Source organism: Artibeus jamaicensis, unplaced genomic scaffold, assembly GCF_021234435.1.
Source record: "Artibeus jamaicensis isolate MK-2021 breed Jamaican fruit bat unplaced genomic scaffold, CSHL_Jam_final contig_559, whole genome shotgun sequence".
Classification (NCBI taxonomy): Eukaryota; Metazoa; Chordata; class Mammalia; order Chiroptera; family Phyllostomidae; genus Artibeus; species Artibeus jamaicensis.
Genome location: NW_026521887.1, coordinates 4,759,515 through 4,779,610, shown reverse-complemented (window position 1 = coordinate 4,779,610; position 20,096 = coordinate 4,759,515).

The following is a 20,096-nucleotide window of genomic DNA, read 5'->3' as shown; positions in this document are numbered from 1 at the left end:
ATCAAGAAATATGTATAAAGGACCCATGGACAAAGACAACAGGTAGGGAAAGACTGAATGTGAGGTAAGGCAGGGGAAAGTAATGGGTAGGGGAAATGGGGACACCTGTGATTGAACAACAATAAATAAATAAATAAATAAATAAATAAATAAATAAATACATAAATAAATAAATACATAAATAAATAAAAATATATAGGAGTAACAAATGTCGTGTGTGCATTCATATCAGAGTCAATGAATGCATTAGTGGTTTCATGTGTCTCGCTCTGTGAGTTTGTTTAGAAATGTTCCACTACATATACATAAAATAGATTTGCAATAAATTTGTAGAGTTGTGGATTTGGTAGACAAAGTGTGATGAAAGGAAAGAGAAGCATGGGAGTCAAAGGTATTTTTAAAGAGTAGTTAAAATGAATAAGCTAGATAAGGAAGTAATTTCAGTGATATAGCAGTTTTTGGTGATGAGAATGTACCTGCTGATGGGAAAGAAAATAAAAGGAAACTGGACTAAACAAAGTGTTTGTGTGAAAAACAAGTGGTTGGAAATGTTATCCACACTGATTTTGAAGTCAGTAAGGGTAAAGAGAAATCTATACACGCATAATAAACCCCTGATTAAAAATAATAGAATTATCACTCAGCATAATGCTGAGTGAAATAAGCAAGGTGTTGAAAGACAAATACCATATGATCTCACCTTTAACAGGAAGCTAAACAACAAAACAAACAAGCAAGCAAAATAAAAACAAAGACACTGAAATAGAGAACAAGGGGACAGTGACCAGAGGGGAGAGGGGAGGGAATTTAAGGGGGAAAAATGGGAGGGATTTAGAGGAACAAGTATAAAGGACACAGGGACAATAACTAAGGGGGGGTGGAGGTGGGAGGGAGATGGGGAGCACAGAGTGGGGTGGGCTGGGATGGGAGAAATAGAGAGAAAACTGTACTTGAAAAATAACTAAATGAAATAAAAATGATAGAATTATCAGGTGGTAGGTATAATATATAGTCAATATATTGGTATGATTTCTTTCTATTATTATTATTTTGCATCAACATGCAAATCTATTCTCTTTTTCAGCTGATGGGTGTTTGGGAGAGGTGGGATTTGTACTTCCATTGTACACAAGGGTGTGCTTCCAAGTTCTTGATGAGTACATGTTCTTAAGAAGGGATGTCAGCATTTCTCTGTGAACTTAGAATTGCATTTTCTAATCAATTGCCAAAATCAACGTTATGCCATATGTTTTATAAAGAACTTTCTCCTGTAAAAATTAAGAACCTTTTATAGTGCTTCTCCTTATGACACAATTAATTTTGCAAAAATGTTTATTTATTTTGTATTTAATTTCATATTTTCACTACATTGAAATATAATTCTAGAATGTATAAATATGTTGTTGAATGTACAATTATGTTCTTAATTGAAATCGGATTCTAGGACCTAATGTCCAGGCCACCAACATAGCTATGCATGAATTGTATTTCTATATTAGTTTTCCTAAAAATTCAGGAAAAATTTGTCATGTCATTGCCTTTTAACCTTTATCATGTAAGCTCAGCCAATTTAAGATTCTTCCATTCCCATTCTGACTCCTCTGATTCCCATTTATGTTTCTAGGAGATTAAGTAGTTATGACTATTTTGCTTATCTATATGGTGAAGAGTACTCTTTGACACAGAGGTAAAAGCAGTATACCTTTAATACATAAATGCCTTTACGTAAACTGGGTTCTCAGCCTTCTGGTTTTAGACCTAATTCCTGATGGATAGCAGGCAGTAAGGCCCCTTTTCATCACTATTCCCCTAGTTCCCTTACAACTTTCCTTTTTAATCTGTCCCAGTTTGGAGGAGCTTTATTTAGTCTCATGAGCATAGTTGCGGTGAGAGGAACTGGCTCTGTGTGAACACATATTCTTCCAAATTTTCTTCTCTTCTATTTGAGCTCTTGAATGCTAACCAGCCATTTACTATATTGTAAAAATTAAAACAAAGAAAGAAGAATAGGAACAGGTAGAAATATTATTTGTTTAATTTGATTTGTTTAGTGTATAGTTAAACACACAGGCACTCAGGCACATGGGCATTTATATATACAATGTCAGGTGGAATTAAGGACAATAGAGAAAAATAAGCATGGTAAAGAAGATCTGAAGTGAGGAGGGAGGTACATTTGCTAAATCAGGATAGGCCTTGCTGATGAAATGAAGGTTCAGTGGTGACCCAAAGAAGTGAGAAGTGAGCCATATGCATATTCCAGAAGTATCCAAGGAGGGACAATAATATGTCAAGCCCTGAGTGACTGGATTAGACTGGATTAGAATGAGAGAGGATACAGGAGAGCAAGAATTATATATATAGCTTCTCCTTATGACACACACACATATATATATTTTACATATAGATAGATATAGATATGGATATATAGAGATATAGATAGAGAGAGAGAATTTATTAGATGAAGAAATGAGAATAAGATCAAATCTTTAAAGTTCTTGTGGAGGGCAGTACCAATAAAATGGGATTGGTCCAATCAAGATAGCATAAAGTATACAAAACAAAATGGAGTTACTCGTGTCAACTAAGATTGCTGCTAGCCAGCCATGACACTTTGGTTCGAGAGGGAAACTACTTAAGTCAGAGCAGACACATCTGGCAAGTAGATACACCTAAGATATCTACACATGTGATCAGAACAGGAATGTCTGCAGAGTGGGACCAGTGATAGACTTCAGGAGAAATCCATATTGGCATCAGGGACATATCAAAGAACCCAGAAGGGTGGAGTGCACAACTTTCAAGGTGTAGCTGAGACAAGCTCCAGACCATTGCTGAGACAGCTGAGCTCCACACACCACAGTATTTTTCCATGCCACTCTGATCTCCCTTGGCAATGGCCACTGGAGGCTCTGTCTGCTGGGCTGAGCACTTTGTTTGCCATGCTGCCCACTTGGCTCTAGAGGTCCCTCCTTGCAAGACACTGATGACTCCCTTGTTCACTGTGCTGCTCCCTGACCTGCAGATTGAGACTCTGGGACTCATATTCATTATTCTCATTGATCACTGTGTGTGTGTTTTATATTTCTTTTAGACTGTTAGAGTATAAGTAGGATATTAATGTATGTTAATGTTCTACTCTAGTGAACCTGTATTCAATAAAAGCTGAGTGAATAACATAGTTACTATGTGTGACTCTTGTCTATTCCTTGTTGCCAGGCTGCTCAGCAGGCAGCTAGCCAAGCCTTTGTCTGGCTGAATTATAGGAAAGATTATATCACAAACATATGCTTGTGAAAGTTCTTTATATCATCATCAAGACTTTAAGGCCAGTGTGAATGAAATTTCACAACAAACATCACAGAGTTTTGAATAGAGGAATGACATGATTTGAATTGTATTTTGAAAAAAAGATCTATGTGGTAGGTGGGTGAGAAACTCACTCTTACTGGAAAAGCAAGGCTGGCAACAGGGGACTGATTAGCAGGTTATTGTTATAATAAAGTAAATGTGGTTTATCAAGTAATAGCTGGGAGGATGTCAGAAATAGTCAAATTCATGACATACTTTAAAGGTGAATCTAATTCTATTCATTATGGATTCGATGTAAGGAATAGAACTTATGCTTAAATAGTTGACAAAATTAGTGACAATTTTCAAGATGGTAACTGTATGATCTCCCCTTTAACTGGAACATAATTAATGAAAGAAAAAAAGTAAGGATAATATAACCAGAGACATTGAAATTAAGAACAATCTGACAATAACCAGAGGGGAGGGGGGAAGGGACAGTGGGGAGAAGTTTTCAGGAACTACTATAAATGACACATGGACAAAACCAAAGCTGAGGGTGCAACCAAGGGAAGGAGGTGGGCTTGGTTGAGGTTGCGGGGAAGGGTGGAGAGAAAATGCAGACAACTGTAATTGAACAACAATAAAGTAATTAAAAAATGATGGTAATCTTTAGTATATTTTTATTAATATTTACCTTAGACTCATTAGATGTATTTATCACCCATATAATATTAACATACGCATAAATGTTCATTGATTTATCTAATGCCAAATAAAAGCTTTGAGGTCATAAGTGCTAATAATATTATCAGTGTTTTTCTATTTAACTTATGCCAACACAGTCGCCATATTCCTTGGATTCACTTTCACTTTGAAAATAGCATTTCCTTTTTTTCATATATTTCTTTCTTTTTTCTTTCTTTTCAAGTACAGTTGTCTTTATTTCCCCCCACTACTTTCTCCCACCCCAGCCATCCATACTTCCCACCCCCATTTGGCTTTTTCCATGTGTTCTTTATACATGTTCCTTGATGACCCTTCTCCCTTTCCCCCCTGTTATTTCTAATGGCATGCTATAACCACTAGCCAATATACTTTTCACAGGGATTTCAGCTCTTATATTTCTAAGACTAAAATTCTCACACCCAGCTTTAAAAAACATCCTACTTAATAAACACTTCACTTTTTAAATAAGATATGCAATATTACAGAAAGCCAGCTTAATATGATGAAATTTAATATTCATGTTGGCAGTAGGTTTGAGTATATTCCTGTACATAGAAGGTCCACTTAAAATATATGCATCCCTTATATAATTATATGAGTTCATATATTTATAATACATTGATATGGGGATTTTAAGTTATTTGTGTATCTTTTTATTCTAGATCTAATTAAAAATATGGTGTTTTTATAACATTCATTTCTATAGTAGCATTATATAAATTGTTTTAATGGTATCTCTATTTATTATCACAGGTAGTTTAAAAGATGCAGGCTATTATAATTATGGTATATGCAGAAACTGAAACAATAAGTGATTAATTGACTTACAGTTATTTAAGTAGTAAGAGTTTTATCTAAGATGTGGATCTAGAATTTATGATTTCAAGATCCCCCAAAATACCCTGGTCTAGTTCTTTTTAAGTGGGGAATAGCCTGAGGATATACCATCTTTCATAAAAGTGCCTCAAAATGTTAAATATGACTGATGGAGAGAGCAAGTCCATCTTCATATGTGACCAAGATAAGTGCTAGCTTTCTGGAGAAAAAGAGGTATTCTTGGACCTGTGAATAATTTTTCAGGTGAAGAAACTGAGACTAGAGAGATACAATAAACTGTAATTAAATGATGAAGCCAGGATTCAAACCCATCTTCTGTGATTTCAAATGCTGCAGCTTGCTATTATGTCAGACTCTCTTCTATGAAAGTTAAGTTACACAAATAACACTTATGTAGTCCATATAGGCTATAAATTATATATACATATACTTATACTTACACTTATATAAATATATAAGTACACATTTGTATATTTTTATATATTTACATGTTAAATATATATTTAAGTTTAAATGTACGTTATATACAAATTTATAGCCACAGATAAAATAAAAGAAGATCAGAGGATCCTGGTGAAATATGATCATTATGTAAAGTCACAGATATCCTGCTATTAAATGATTCTTAAATGATAAAATAATGATCTGGGAAAAGTGGGGTAAAATCTTATTTTACGTTGCTACTTACTAGAGTGCTCTGTACCCTGCTGCACTTCAACATTTGAGAGGATTACACAGAATTTGGTGGGACCCGCAGCACTGAAAATTATTTCCAGATAGGAATATAGAATCTATGAAGTTTGATTAAGGGAAGTGCCACTGATAAGGATAGATAAGACAGGAGTATAAATTTAAGGTTAATCTCACATATATAAAGAAGAACATAATTTTATTTTCTCATTTTGTACTATATTTAGGGAAGGAGAGTTAAAAAGGTTTGAAATAACAAAATACAATCTCCCAGCAGGTAAAATATTTTAAATACTGAGAAAGGAATAAAATTTATTTGTCTATGGTATTATTTTGTGATATAAATCTCAAAAGATAAGGAGTGGAATGTACAGAGATTTCCCACATACTCTTTGCCTTTACTTATGCAGAGCCTCATCACTATTAAATTCCCACACCAGGGTGGGACATTTATTATAATCTAGAAACATATGTGGATACACTATTATCAATCAAAATCCATGACTTACACTAGGGTTTTCTCTTGATGTTGTATTCTTTGGGATTTGGTTCTTTCCTTAAGCACACCATCCTGCAGATACAATAGGTGAGAGATAAGTATGTCTTGCTAAGACCAGAGCTCAAGTCAGGCCACCTTAGTCCTACTAGAGTATTGGCAAAACCTTCAAAGGATGATGGTAGTTTTAAAAACACTTTTATGAGCATCCTGATCACCAGTGTATTGAACTGTGCTTCTGATAGGTTGGCAATTTCTTGTTTGCTTAGATTTATGGGCTCTGGGGCTCTGGGTTCTTCTCAAGCCATGTTGTGATTTGTTTGTGCCAGTTACATATGAGGAGAGGAGCCTTAGTTGTTCATCACAGAACTGGTCAATTTTAGCCACAAATTAGAGGAACATATGAAGGCTAAACTAATTGAAATGGAGGGAAATGCACAGGAAAGCAATAGTGATGGAAAGAAAACTGGAAATCAAATCAAGGGAGTGGACCAGAAAGAATGAAAAAATGACCAAACAGAAAAATATGAAGAAACAATAATTCAAAAAAATGAGGAGAGGCTAAGGAACCTCCAGGACATCTTTAAATGCTCCAACATCTGAATTATAGGGGTACCAGAAGGGGAAGAGGAACAGCCATGAGTGGAAACTTTATTTGAGCAAATAATAAAGGAGAAATTCCTCAATCTGGCATAGGAAATAGACTTCCAGGATATCCAGGAAGCTCAGAGAGTCCCAAAGAAGTTGGACCCGAGAAGGAACACACCAAGGCACATCATCATTATATTAGCCAAGATTAAAATGAAGGAGAGAATCCTAGAAGCAGCAAGAAATAAAGGGACAGTCACCTACAAAGGAGTTACCATCAGACAGATTTCTCAAAAGAGACTTTACAGGCAAGAAGGGGCTGGAAAGAAGTATTCCAAGTCATGAAATCCAAGACCTACAACCAAGATTGCTCTATCCAGCAAAGCTTTCATTTAGAATGGAAACACAGATAAAGTGCTTCTCAGATAAGATCAAGTTCAAGGAATTCATCATCACCAAGTCATTATTAAATGAAACGTTAAAGGGGCTTATCTAAGAAAAAGAAGATTAAAAAAAGATGAACAGTGAAAAGACAGCAAACTCAGTTATTAACAACCACATCTAAAACAAAAGCAAACTAAATGGACAGCTAGATCAGGAGTGGAACCATAGAAATGAAGATCACATGGAGGGTTAGCAACAAGGGAGTGGGAGGAGGAGAAGGGGGGAGAAGGTACAGAAAATCAGTAGCATAGATGGTAGGTAGAAAATAGATAGGGGGAGGGCAAGAATAGTAGGGGAATATAGAATCTAAAGAACTTGAGACACGTGGTCATAAACTAAAGGGGGGAATCGTGGGGGAGGGATGTGCAGGGTGAAGGGGAATGAAGGGAGGAAATAGAACAACTGTAATGGCATAATCAATAAAATATATTAAAAAACACTTTTAAGAGAAAGAGAACTAAATTTGTAGTTGGAAAGATATTGGTGGTAATCCTCTCTCTAGTTATTTGACTTAGATTAACAATCTAAATTTTCATGATTCATTTCTCTTATCTCAAAAACAGAAATACTACTAAACATCACAGGCTTTTGAGAAAGAATTGAATGATTTCACATATATGTAATGTTTACATAATACCAGGCACAATTAATCATTCAGAAAGTGGTAGATTTCCCTAAACTTTCTAAATCTTATATTACTAAAGACTAACATGATTAATGCCAAGTCTGTCTTCTCCACAGAACTGTGACAAACATATATTGACAAGTTTATAAAAAATCACAGAAAAATATATTTTATTATTATTCACAAAGACCATGAAGTGTCATCAGATACCAGCCTTAAAAACAGGTTAACTTTAGCATGAGGTAGATCCGCTGATAAAACATGGGTAATTTTTTTTGAAATGATCAGAAAACTAAACTTTGCATTATTGTCACTTATAGAAAATCATCTACTTCAAATGAATCTCTACATTTACTATCTTGTCCTCTGCTTAATTTACTTACATGTGACTTTGATATATGTGGGGAAAAATAGAGAAGACAAAAATTACACAGTCTGATTATTTAATTTTGTTTCATGGGCATAAGGCAAACTTTCAAAATATTAATGAGTTTTATTTAGTAATTTACTTATATCACATTAGCATTTCTTAATTTAACATAATAATCCCAAGCTTATGCCTATATTTTGATTTTTATTCTATTTTTTTACCAAATAATTTTAAACAATATTTCATTCTATTGATTTATATTATTTTTCCAATGATCAAAAGAGCCATTTTCTACATTCATATCCATTTTGCTTGAATATAACAAGATCAAATATTTAGTGATTTTGTATGATATTCAAATGCATGACTGTAATGAAGTACATATCTTCTTGTTATCCTTTGTTTAAATTTGTAGGGTTAAACAACAAATTGTGTTATTTTACTTAGCCTTCAGTTAATTCTATTAGAAGATTAGCTTATAATTTACAATGAAGTGAATTAATTTTGAAGCATTCTGTTGTTGCTGTTGCTACCATAGACAATTATCTCTATATTATCTAATATTCAGTTCTCATTAAGATGAATACAGAATTAGTGACAAAGTGGGATTTTCATCAAATGCAAAACTACATAAAAATGAATGCTTCCTGTGCTGTAACTTGCAAATCCAAAGAGCACTTTAATTAAAATCTGTTAATTCTCATTATAAAACTTGTATTTCTGTTTCAAACACATACATAAAAGCACAGACATATTTTGTGTAAAACACAAAAAGTGTGAGGAAGTGTCTAAATCAAACATAATGAACTGTTTATGATAATGCATTCATACTTTTTTGTTTACACAAATGTTGGGAATATTGAACTACTATGATTCCTTGTAAACTGCTCATAGTAAACCACCCTTATGTTCCAAGGTGTATTTGGTAAATGAAATAATAAATAAAATAAAGGTAAAACATATTATTTTGAGACTTCTTGCAAATAATTTAATCAATAGGTCTGCGTTAATTCATTTTTGTCACATAAGTTATAAATTATACATAACACAGCATAACATTAAAACATTAACATAACAAGGGTCTATCACTGGTTAAATAAAGAGAAAAAACAAACACCTAAAGCCTTCCTGACAAATCTGACTTTCTTTTCATGTTATACTGTATGCTAACACAAATTTATTATTAAAAACATTTCAATACTATTAATCCAAAATTTCATTTTTGTTAGTTATGCAAGGAAATGCTGGATGTAGCAACATGTTCAGCTGGTCTACAGGTTAGCACCAACAAAAATCTGGTCTTTGTTCCTTGTATTGTAATGATGTTTTGAGTAAAATACAAATATCCTAGTGTGAAGAAGGTCAATTGTTTTGCATTTTCCCCATGGTTTTGTACAACATCCTACATTTTATAATGTGTAGTTCTACAAAACTGCCTTCTTATAAAACTTCCTAGAAAATTGTTTACCAGTTTACTATAGGTTTTCCTAGCTCTTAGAAAACAGAAAATAATTCTTGCCATACTTTCCATACCACACTAGTATAATCTGCTTGTTAAGAATGCTCTGGGGCATGCAGTACCACCTTATGTTGCGGTGCATTTAGACTGAGGACCATATGTGGTGCTATCCCAGGAAACAGCAGGGTTTAGCTACAGGGTTAGATGCATTTTTTCCCTTATCCTAACAGACCCTACATTTATACATTGTTGCCATCATTGCTATTTATTTAGTATAATCAGTATACCTTTGCATTTATTAAAATGCTGTATATGGCATCATTATGTGCACCTCAATATTCAGAGCTTTATAAATTAAAATGCAACATTCTGTATTATATGGAAGCAATTTGCTCAAAACTAAGTTTGAGCATCAACCAAATCTAGTTTGGAAAATATTAAAACTATTATATTGCATAGATTATCTTCCACTTAAAAGGTGTAATGTGAGGACATTTGTCATACTGTGTTGGATAGATTAATGAAAGCATGTCTGAGGCAAAAGTTTATAGACAACTGGACCTGGTTATCAAGATGTCCATTGTATCTTGGCCCATATATTATGAGATTACTGTAAAATTATGTAGTGTATTCCTGATATCTATATTTAAATTTATTTAAATTCATAATTTAAGTTTACAGTAGTATTCTGAAGTTATATTCTAATCTCTAAATTAAATATAAAAGATTAAGGAGAAAACTTATGTAACAAGGACTTTGAATTTCTGTTCCCTGAGAATCAGAATCTCAGAAAACAACAAATAATTATTTGTATCCTATTTTGATTTTGGTAACTATTTTAAATAATTCCAGATCATTTTCCTTAATGAATTACTATTCTCCAGAAGAAAGGAACTTTTTTTCATTTTTTTCATTTTCTTTTGATTTTTTGTTTTAGGATTTCCATTCCTTAGCTACTATGACTCTTCTAGCGTACTGTCCAATTTTTCCATTAGAATATTATGAACATAAATGCAAAAATCCTTAACAAAATATTAGAAAATTGAAGTCAGCAGTATACGAACACATTAAATGTCACATTTAAGTAAAATATATTACATATATTCAAGGCTGACAAGATTTTAAAGTGAATTTATTCTACCATATCTACAAGAAAAATTATATGATTATATTTACTGATGTGAAAAATATATTTGACAAATTTAAGCACACATTCATGATAAGTACTCACAACTTATAAGAAATAGAATCAAACTTCCCCAATTTGATCAAGAACATTTACAAAATGTACAGTTAACATTTTATGATGGTGAGACTGAATGCTTTTCCTTTAAGATCAAGTGCGACATAGAGATAGTCTCAGCTCTGATTTTAGACTGGAAGTCCTATCTAATTCAATAAGATAATAAAGGCAATAAATCTATATGTGTAGATTGGCAAGTATGAGGTAATAAAAATAAGATTATAGGGAATATATAATCAACATATGAATTAGAGTGAATATGGTGTATTGATATGTCTCAGAGGTATCTAAAACTCACACTTTGATTATATGTGTGTGTTTTTGTGGGTATATGTATATACAATCATGTGAAGTATGATGCAATGTTATAGGTAGCATGCAATTTTCTTTCTTATAGAACTCATTTAGAGAGATAAAAGAATGCATTTGGATTTTTCTTATAATTTTACATATAAAATGGATTCCATTGCAGCTAAAATAGATCAAAACTTCCATGGTTAATGAAGAATACAATTGTAAAATAATAACTAACAATGTTTCCTTTTCAAGGAAGTAATTAAAATCTTATTTGTGAACCATATAATTTATGTATGTAAATCTGTACTAGTTGATTAAAACTCTCATCACTTTCAATGCGTATAGCTTTGAAATAAATAAAGATATAAATTTTGAGAATGTTGTATACATTGTTATTGCTTCAAAGTAACTTTCATAGATTATAGGCTCCAGGGTATGAGACTCAGTAGTGAAATTAGTAAAATAGGTCTTTACAAAAGTTTTTACTGAATATTCTTTTTTCAAAAGAGTAGTTAAAGATAAATGAGTAATACATCTTTTTTAAAAATTCCGCCAGAAATTTTTATTTAAATTAACTTCCACCTTAATTATTCTAAAAAGAATTTGTCATATATTCCCCAAATAACATACAAATAAAAATTAAAACAAGCTATAACCCCCTCAAATGCATTTGTTAAGCAGAATTTATTTCTGAGAGAAAATATCATTACATTTTAGTTGGGACATTGAAAGTGTTTTTTTTAATTGTTTTATTTTTATTTATTTTTATTTTAATTTTTTAAATTTTATTTAGTTATTTTTCAAGTACAGTTTTTTTGTCTATTTCTCCCATACCCGCCTCCCCCGCCCCTTGCTCCTCACCTCCCTCCCATTTCCACCCCCCTTAGTCCTCATCCCTGTGTCCTTCCTATTTGTTCCTCCAAATCCCTCCCCCTTTTTCCCCTTAACTTCCCTTCCCTCTCCCCTCTGGTCATGGTCCCCTTGTTCTCTATTTCAGTGTCTTTGTTATTTTTTTTTTCTGCTTGCTTGTTTGTTTTGTTGTTTACCTTCCTGCTAAAGGTGAGATCATATGGTATTTGTCTTTCAACACCTGGCTTATTTCACTCAGCATAATGCTTTCCAGTTCCATCCACGTTGTTGCAAAGGGTAGTAGCTCCTTCTTTCTCTCTGCTGCATAGAATTCCACTGTGTATATGTACCACAATTTTTTGATCCATTCATTTACTGATGGGTACCTAGGTTGCTTCCAACTCTTGGCTATTGTAAATTGTGCTGCTATGAACATTGTGGTGCATAGGTTCTTTGATATTGATGTTTTAGGATTCTTAGGATATAATCCCAGCAGTGGAATTGTTGGGTCAAAAGGCAGGTCGATTTTTTTTTTTCTGAGAAAATTCCATACTGTTTTCCATAATGGTTGCAGACTGGGACATTGAAAGTCTTGACACTGAAATAAGTCCACTAAAGTCACTTACTCTAGTGCAATAGAGATATATGAAAACATTTGGGAAATTTGCTTTGTACATACACCCTTAAAGATTGCTTGTATAACATATAACATACTCAATATATTTTGATATTTCCTCTAAATTTAGAATACTCTTAGTATTGCTGTATATTTTGCAAGAAAATTTATGTCTCTGGGTATGGAATAACCTTAGATATATAGTCACCTCCCTTCCTAAAAATCTTCTCCTAGACTATTGCTTTCTGTTGATTTCATTGAATTTCCCAGAAATACACATCATCACTGGCTGTTGGCAAATAAGGTGGATCTTTTGAATCTGCTCTTCTCTACTTACTTGCTGCATTCAGAAGACATTGCATTCCAAACAATGTTCTCTAGAAGACAAAAAAAATAGTGTTCACTTCAATGCGTAGTCAAAATGCAAATAATGGCACAAATTCCTGTACTACTTGAAAACTGATAAGTGCTACAAAAAGAAATAGAAGTGGAAATATATATATACATATATGCATAGATACTTTCCTGTATTGTTTCCAGTGTGTAATTATAATACAAAACTACAGAACAATAAGTTTTTATGAGTTTGTGTACATTGTTGTCCTACTCTCCCTTGTCTGATAATTCGTATTAATACAGTTATAATGTTGAGGCTCTATCAGATGTGAATATAATGTGGAATATATTGAATCATTGTCTGGCTAATACTGAATAGCTCTCACACTCATAAATATAACATATAAACTATAATTTATGCTTCAATTCACAAAGTCACTTACAATACTAAGCTACCTGTGACTCTCATGTTTTTTAATAGTGTTTTTTTACAGGAAACATGAATCTTTTTAGAGTATAGTGTAATGAATAGGTAATGAAATCATTAGAGATACTATTTCTAACATTACCTAATTAAACATAAGCAATCAATTGTATTACCTTACTCATAATAAAGAGATAAATCCTGTCCTGGCTGGTGTGGCCCCGTGGACTGAGCACGGGCCTCAGAACCAAAGGATCACAGTTCGATTCCCAGTCAGGGTACATGCCTGGGTTGCAGGCCAGTTCCCGGCAGGGGACGCACCAGAGACAACCATACATTGACATGTCTCTCCCTCTCTTCTTCCCTTCCCCTTTAAAGATAAATAAATACAATCTTTAAAAAAAGAGATAAATCCTTCCATATTACCCCCACAAGCTAGATATTCAATAAACTTATTTCTTAGTTTGTAATAGATATAAGAATGATTTCATCTACTGAGAAATCTCTTCAGCATTAAAACACATTGGAAAGACAGTGTTTGGATGAATACAAATTCTTTACATGAAGCCATATATGTTTATGAAAATTCAGATTTAATTAAATTAACAATAATAAAAAGGATGAATGTAAAGATCAGATTTATTTTACAATGAATTAAACCTACAAACATGGGAAATCTTTAAGCAATATAATTTTTTTCAGTTTTGACTATAAATCAACAAGTAGAAATTGAAGTCATACCCAATATTTAAGAAATTAATGTATATCTTTGTTATGGAAAAATTACTTACACATATAACTGTTAAATTTCCTTATTTAAATATAGTTTTAAAAGTGACTTAAGAACATTTAATGTTTGTTTTCAACTGCAGCATAATGAAACATTATTACACCGCCTGGTCATAGGGAATGGATAAATTATATATATATAATTTGTAGTGTATAATATATTATATGTGGTATATATGTATTAGATATGTAATAACTTTATACATAACATGCAATAACATTTAATATGTTATAACTTTATATATATATAAGTCAGGTGAGATTGGAACTTTTTACCTACTTTGGAAAAAGGTGGCAACATGATATAAACTTGTCCAAAGGACTCTTAGAGACTCCCAAGTTCTATTACCTTCATTTAACTCCTGTAGGAACCTATATGTGTTTATGCCATTGGGACCCTTCACAGTAAAGATAGTAAAAGTTCCTTTATTTATATAGGATTGCAGAAAGTTAAAAATGTCTTCTAGCTTGTTTTCCAGCACCAGTTCATTTTTATACTTAACTTATTTTCTTATGTCAACACATGATTGAGATGAAATATTCTAAAATTTAGGAAAAATAAATAATATATGAATATACATATACTCACTTCTTTATCAAATGTTATAAAATTTAGTCATATTTTTGTGATCATATTTTTAAACAGAGGGGAAGTTGGAGAGATAATGGGGTGAAAAGGGGGAAGGGTTGTCAGTAATGTGTGTAAAGGACCCATGGACAAGACCAAAGGGGGATAGGATCAAGGGAGGAAAGTGGGGATGACTGAGGTGGGGAGAATTAGAGAAAATAGAGACAGCTGTACTTGAATAACAATAAAATTTATTTAAAAAATGTAATTTCTGGGGGAGGGTGGAAATGGGAAGGAGTGGGGAGGGATGGGGCCATGGGCTGGGATGTGAGTAAAAGACAGAAAACTGTACTTGAACAACAATTAAAATAAAATTAAATAAAAATAAGTAAATAAATAAATACTAAACAAGAAAAAAATGTACTTTCAGTTTAAGCCCCTTTTATGCTTCTCTCTCCCAATGTCATTTCTATTCTTTTTCCCCCAAAATCAATATCCGAATTAGATGTTTATCTTTCATATAATTGTTAAATGGGTATCTCTAAAGTATAACATTTTCACATTTTATGTAAAAATTATTGTATATTAATGTTATTATTCATCTTTCCCTTTCCTTTAGTTATTTAAAAAAATATCTACATTGATGTGCCTGTTCCTGGCCTCATGCTATCTCACAGGTGCAAATCTGTTTGTCATTACACAGAAGGTTACCTCTTTGAATACTGAAGGGAGTTCATATGTTTTGAAAATGTCTATCCCTCAATATCCTTTCCTGTGGTTGGGATTGTCAGAAAGATATATTTTTCTCAATCTCAATGATCTGGAATAATACCTTACTTTCATTTAATTCTCATTTCATTAAATATTTTTTAGCTTTCTCATACTGTTTGGCTATTGAATTTCCTCTTCTCTGTAATACCTGTCCAAATACCTTAAATATTTTTATATTGGGGGGTCTTACTGTTTGTGTATTTGACTTATTGGCTTTTCTTTAAATTTATGGATACAAATTTCTTGTTGGTTCAATGTAATTTAAATATCATTTTGAAAGAATGATCTTTTTAATATGTGCAAGCATATTATATTGAATATTTCGAATATAACTTTTAATTTTAACGTCAATTTTTATTATATACTTAATTCTTTTCCTTATTTTTAATTTTAAAGTATTTTTATTGATTATACTATTACAGTTTTCCCAATTTTTACCCTTTTACTTCCCCTCTGCCCTGCCCCCCAACCCTCCAGCATCCCCCACCCTTAGTTCATGTCCATGGGTTTTACATGTAAGTTCTTTGAGTCCCCTCTTTCCTATACCATATTTTATCTCTCTCCTTCTATTTTATGCCTACTAACCATGCTTCTACTTCCTTGTGTTCCCCCCCTCATTTTTCTCTTTCCCCTCCCCAGTGAAATCACTCTGCATGGTGTCCATTTCTCTGATTCTGTTTCTGCTCTGGTTGTTTGCTTAGTTTTTGTTTTCATTATTTTAATTTCCTTTCAGGTTCATTTGTTTCCAGGAATTCCAGGAAGCCTAGAGAGTCCCAAAGAAGTTGGATCCAAAGAGAAACACACCAAAGCACATCATCATTAGGTTACCCAAGATTAAATATAAATAGAGAATCCTAAAAGAAGCAATAGGAAAAGAGAGAGTTACCACCAAAGGAGTGTCCATAAGACGATTAGCTGATTTCTCAAAAGAGACCTTGTAGTCAGAAGGGGCTGGAAAGAAGTATTTTAAGTCATGAAAGGGAAGGACCTACATCCAAGATTACTCTATCCAGCAAAACTACCATTTATAATGGAAAGGCAGATAAAGTGTTTCCTAGATAAGGGTAAGTTAAAGGAGTTCATTATCACTGAGCCTTTATTAAATGAAATGTTAAAGAGACTTATCGAATAAAAAGAAGCCAGGCAGTGAAAGACAAATACTATATGATCTCACCTTTAACAGGAAGCTAAACAACAAAACAAACAAGCAAGCAAAATATAACCAAAGACACTGAAATAGAGAACAGGCAGACAGGGACCAGAGGGAAGAGGGGAGAGAATTTTAGGGGAAAAGGGGAAAGGTTCACAGGAACAAGGACACATGGACAAAAACTAACAGGGGTGGAAATGAGAGGGAGGTGGGGAGCACTGAGGTGGTGGGCTGGGATTGGAGTAAAAGACAGAAAACTGTACTTGAACAATAATTAAATTTAAAAAAGTGAATTTTTTAATTATCTTCCCAAAAAAGAAGAAGATAAAATATATGAACAGTAAAATGACAACAAACTCATGACTATCTACTAATGATTTCTGATCTAGGATATTCTACCTTACTCTGAAGTAATTAAAATTCTGAAAATTACTTTCTAGAGGTTTTAACAATCATTTATTTATAATTAATATATTTTAGTGGCATGAGATAGGAAAAAATACTTTTACAAGTTCTTTAAATATGATTTCTTTCCCAACAACTGACAATTCTTTTGAGTCAAGTAGTCTATTTTAATCTCTGTGTCAATACCACAGTTTCTTGATATATATGATATTCACCATATTCTTAATCTTAAAGTTTATCTAAATTATTTCTGTTCTTTAGCCTTTTAAATAATTGTAGCCCAACTTTTCATATTTATTTCTTTTCAATTCTTCTTGGTATTTAAAACACTAAATATATGGATTAGCTTTGGAAAAGTGATATCTTATAATATTTGTAAGCATGTTATAGTTCTTATTTTTGTATTTTATTTTATATTACTTAGTAATATTTAGTAATAATTATATGAATGGTTCATATTGGTTAGTATTATATTTTACAGACACCATACAGTTTTGTAACTAAGGTGAATGGGTTCTTTTCTTGCCTGTTATAGTTTCTCTTTCTGTGTGTGTGTGTGCGTGTGTGTGTGTGTGTAGATGAAATAGTTCAATTACCACTGATTACCTATGGCTGATGGATTTGTACTCTCTGTGTTCCTGATATATCCATCAGTCCAAAGCAGTTTAATGGGCTCAAATTATTAGAAGATGTAATGATACTCTGATTTGGACATTCTATAGATGATTTTGTCTGTATGCAATTATTAGGTACATGTTTAAGTCTTGTACATATTAAGTACATGTTAGATATTTAAAAATAAACTTAATACCAGAAGAATGTGGAAAAAGAATTGGAATTAGTATACAAATTCAGATGCATCTGGTTTTTCATAAATGTTTCTTTAATGTTTATATGGGCCAGTCAGTGTTTTTAACATGCTCTATGTTTTCTTAATTAAACACATCCTGAGGAATAGGTTATCCTTATTCTACTTCATTTTATTAGAAAAACTGAGGATCATAAATTCCATCACCATCACAGGTAATATAGTAAGTGGCATAGCTGGAACGTAAAACTAGGTTCCTGGTCTCCAAATTAAGTGCTCTTTTTATTATATCACAGCTGCCATAATAAAAATGCCAAGTTGGATATTCATCTTTAATATTTCTATTGCCTACTATTTAAGCATTGTTTACTTTCTAATGAAAGTCCAACTGCATAATTTTCTTTATATTGTAATGAAAATACTTTCTAAGAAATAAGTATCATGAGTCTTTGCATTATTTCACAAAAGCAAACTTTTTCATAAAATTCTTCATTAATTTAGCAGCTCCCGGAGAAGGGCATGACAAGGTGATTTAAAGGTAGAAGAAAAGACCCAAGGGACTGGTAGAAGATCACCAAAGGCAAATTGAAGCAACTGTAAGTTAGTTTTCCCACCAACATGTAGCACAATTATGCAGGAAAAGAATAACTCAAGGGAAAATTTGACTTACCAAAATGGCAGCTAGTGTCTATCACTCTGTTCTTCAGTAGAGCATGGCTGAGTTGTTTCTGAAGTTGACTGAGGATGCCAGCTCTCAGTTACTATAGGATACCAGCATTGAAAAGAACTCATCAAAGATTTCAAATGCCTTCTTAACCCTCAGAGCCAAACTAAAGTCACTTTTTTCCTAGTGAACCGAATGTGTGCTTTATTTTATTTGTTGTTTATTTTTTTTTGTCTAGTGGGAACTGATTTCCCTGACGATTCCTATCAAACGCTACCATCCATTTGCATTATTCACTTGATTGTAAAAGCTCAATAACATGCAAAATTTAAAATATACATATTATAGAGCTGCATATATGAAAAAAATTCTCTAGAAGTTGATTGAACTTTTATTTCGTTTTATGGAGTAACAAGGGAGTACAATGGAATTAAAAATGCAATGCCGTATACTTAAACTTCCACTAAAAAATTGACCAACTATCTTGTTAATATAATCTGAAAACACTTATAGTTGGGATAGTATAGATAATCATATCCTGAAAATGTATATTCACTTCCGTTTTCAATTTCCCCAATGACTTGGGCATTATTTCTTGAGTTAATATGACTAAAACAGCCATGAGTTGCTAAAACACAGGAATCGTTGAGCATGGGCAAGTTTGTGCATTGAAATTGATGCCACAGCCTAAAGTGTGTGGGTGGCCATGATCTAAGTCTAAGATGATAAATTTGTAGTTTTCTTTCAGCCAGCTTGGCCTCCCAAATATTCATACTGATCTTTGCCCTTTGGCCCTGTAGGACTTCAAGGTTAGAAATCTGGTATTCATGTTGTACTTGTCTCTGCTAATATGTTCCTATTTGTTTGTTTGTTTATTCTTGGATAGGTTTTAGAATAGAAAAATGTTTTAGAATGGATAACTTTTTATAAAATGACATTTAAAATGTAGTAAAAGTAAAATATGCAATTTTCTGTAACAAAGGACAAACTTACAGACTTTACAGATTTATTTATTGACTAATGATCTCAATCTGAGGTAATGGAAGTCCTGGCAGGTTAAGATACTTACCAGATTTCATAGAGTCAGTAACAGGCAAAACTTGGACAGAATGAACTAATATTTTATATTATTATCATTATCATCATCATTATTTCCTATTCAACTCAATTCAACATCTAATCTTTGTGAATATCATAAGAGAATTAGGAATGGTTCAAATCCAATTGAAACTTATTCTTAAAAGCTGCCGGTATTCATATGATATAGAGAAGTGATTTTTTTTGCTCAATATACATACAGTTAAATTAGTTGATTGGATTTGTAGATAGATGTGTGCAAGGTAACTAAAATATTAACATGCTAAAACACATCATTTAATTGTTACAAGAATGAGCTATTTGCTATACAGCACATAGTTTTCTGTCACAAAGGACCTAATAGTATTACCTCATCTCTGCATGCCCCAATTCATATATCTGTAAAATGAAATGAAATAGGTGGGTGATCTTGGAAATCCTTTTCAGCACAGTCTGCAATAGGTACTCAAAGCTAAGGAATAAAATTTCCCAAAGCCATGCATTATCAGTACTGTGATGCCAAGTGTACAAAATGAATAGGAAAACACTGAACAGCCAAAATTAATAAAG